The following is a 3,169-nucleotide window of genomic DNA, read 5'->3' as shown; positions in this document are numbered from 1 at the left end:
ACACACACACACACACACACACACACACACACACACACACACACACACACACTGGGACCAGGGATTGAACTCAATCCCTGGGTGCTCTCCCTTAGCGTTTTTCCCCAAGGCTGGCACTTTTAACATTTGAGCCACAGCTCCACTTCCAGCTTTTTGGTGGTTAATTGGAGACAAGAGTCTCTCTTCCAGATTTGTCTGCCTGGGCTGGCTTTGAACTTCGATCCTCAGATCTCACCCTCCTGAGTAGCTAAAATTATAGGTGTGAGCCACAAGCACCTGTCTGCATCAACTTTTAAATGATGCCATCCATTTTGTAGTTACTTTCATATCTCTACATATATTCTACTGTTTCTTTTTGTTATTTTTGATTCAATATGTCAGCTTATGAGTACAATAAACCTTGATCAATGCCACTTCTTTCATCATTCTCCCCTCTTTCCCAACCTCATCCATCCCTTCAATTTACCTAATTCAATTTTCATGTTGAATATTATGATTAAATTTGCCCACCCTCCCTCTCTCTCTTTGAGAGAGGGGGCAAATAAATAATGGATTTCACTGTGACATTTTTATACTGTAGATTGCTCATATCTACTCCTCATTACTCTCTTTTACCTTCCCTCCTCTTCCCCTTGTTTCCTCCCCGTTTTCTAATGATCTCCTATTACTTTTGTATTTCCCCCTAGATTCCACAAATGGAAAAGAAAGAATGTGGCTTATTTCACATAACATGATAATATCTAGTTCCATTCATTTTCCTGGTTTCATTTTTCCTTGTGACTGAATAATACTCCATTGAACATATATGTATTTCATGTTTTTATCCATTCATCCATCAATAAGCACTCAATTGCATAATGTATTGACTCCCTGTATATTAAATAAGATTTGCTCTCTTCTGTGTTCCTTCTTACTTCATCTGATGAACAAATAAATATCCTTCTTTCAGTCCCAGAATTCATTACTTTTGTGACTTCAGGTAGGTCAGCCTGAGACAAAGTACAGTATATTTTAAATGAGGATGTTGGCAATGCTACTCTTCTTCAACTCTTCTCATACATGTCCACTTCCTAACGTTTACTACCATATACTGGCTTATGCTTACTCTGACACTGAATTCAAAGTTCAGTTATTATCAAGTAAGCATGCATTTTGCTTTTTCTATGGGTTGAGTCTGTTATTGGAAAATAAAAGAAATTTCTATTATTTTGTCTATGCAGGTAAAGTAGCATATTTTGACATCTCATTTCTTCTTTGGGTATTTTTTCTTTCTTTAATTATACTAGTAAAACAAACCCTTAACTAGAGATATTCTTAGTCATGAGTGTTTAACAGTTAAAAGTGTTATAAAGCTAGGCACCTGTGGCCAACACTCATAGTCCTAACCACTTGGGAGGCTGAGATCAAGAGGATCAGTTTGAGGTCAGCCTAATCAGAAAATTCATGAGCTTCCTTCTCAACCCATAGTTGGGGACAGTGATGTGCATTTGTTGTTCCAAGGTATGTGGAAGGCTGCTCACCTGGGCAGAAAAGTCTATGAGACTCCATCTCCATGGAGGGAAGCTGGACTCAGTGTTCTAAGCCCGTGATCCAACCAGCTATTGGAAGCCTCAATGGCTCAGGCTTTTGTCTAGTGTTGAACCAAGACCCTGTCAAAAAAATAATCTGAAAAATAGAGCTGGAAGGGGCGTGGCTCAAAAGGTAGAGTGGCAGCTTAGCAAGCATCAACCCTGAATTTAAACCCTAGTACAGGGAAAAAAAAACAGAAACAGCAGCTAATTCTATATTTCAAAACAATAGTGGGGTGATGGGTAAGCCAGTATATATATATTATATATATATATTATATATACAGTATATATTATATATATACTGTATATATTATATATATACAGTATATATTATATATACATTATATATACAGTATATATATTATATATATAATATATGTCATTTATATATATATGTCATTTATAAATATCTGGGTTTATACTTATATGTGTCATATCACATTGTTGCTCATAAATGTGTATAACTATGATATGCAAATTAAACTAAGTAAAATACTTTAGAAGTGTTAGACATTTCCATGTATTCTTACTTATCATGCATGGTACATTGCCCCCAATCCATCTTTGTCACTGGTTCTTAGTGAAGTCTGAGCTCAGGAGTTGCTTAAGGACACAGATAAGAAAAAATTCCTAGCTCTTCAAAGCTTGCTCTGGAGTAAAAGACTCAACAAACCTTAGATTATTATCTGAGCATTAGAAGGTCAATTTGCCTTCTTTGACATCAGTATTTTTAAACTGTTACTTGCTACTCAATAGTGAGTTATGAAATCAAATTGTTGGGTCACAACTAGTATATTTTTTAATGTAAAATAGACTATAATAGAAAAACTTCATCATCCACAGAACACATTGAGTATTTAAAAACAATATGTGTTTTGTATATTTGTGTGCATGTGTGTATGTGCATGTATGTTCTGACTGTGTATAAAACGGATATATTCATGTTGGTAGCAATTGTAAAGGCTTGAATGTCATGCATGCTGAATATATCTCCATTCAGGGTTATTTCTTCTTAGGAAGTTGCCCTTTTTGTCTAGTGCATAACTCTCCTTGAGATTAAGGATCAGAGACTCTAGTGTGTCTAATAGATCTCTACTGTGATTCTTTTCTAAGATATATCTTCCCAGATAGGTTGCTGAGACCTGTTTTGGTTCATGATCCCCTGGATTTCTAGGCCCCATCTTCACTAGGATTCCTAGTGGAAGAACCTCTGGTTACTTATCCTCAGTGCTTTGCCTGGCATACTGATAGCCACAGCAGCTCATTTCTTTCTTTTTTTTTTAAATTTTATTTTATTGTAAAGATGCTGTACAGAGAGTTACAGTTACATGAATAAGGTAATGAGTTGACCATTGTTAGCCTCTCCTTTGTTTTTCTCCTACTATCCCTTCCCTCTCCCACCTCCCCCACTCCTCTTCTACCCAAGTTGTAAAGTTCATTTTCAACACATGGTCTTGTGAGTATCATTGTTGCAATGGGTCATCCTGTGTCCTTGTTTTAGCATTTTGTTATTCCCCTTCCCCTCCCCAAATTAGATAAATGTATATACAGAATGCAAGGTACCAATATCAAATACAGTGACAACAGGGATATACCAT

This window comes from Dipodomys ordii, unplaced genomic scaffold (genome assembly GCF_000151885.1).
Source record: "Dipodomys ordii isolate 6190 unplaced genomic scaffold, Dord_2.0 Scaffold134, whole genome shotgun sequence".
Taxonomy (NCBI): Eukaryota; Metazoa; Chordata; class Mammalia; order Rodentia; family Heteromyidae; genus Dipodomys; species Dipodomys ordii.
Note: the sequence above shows the minus strand (reverse complement) of the source record.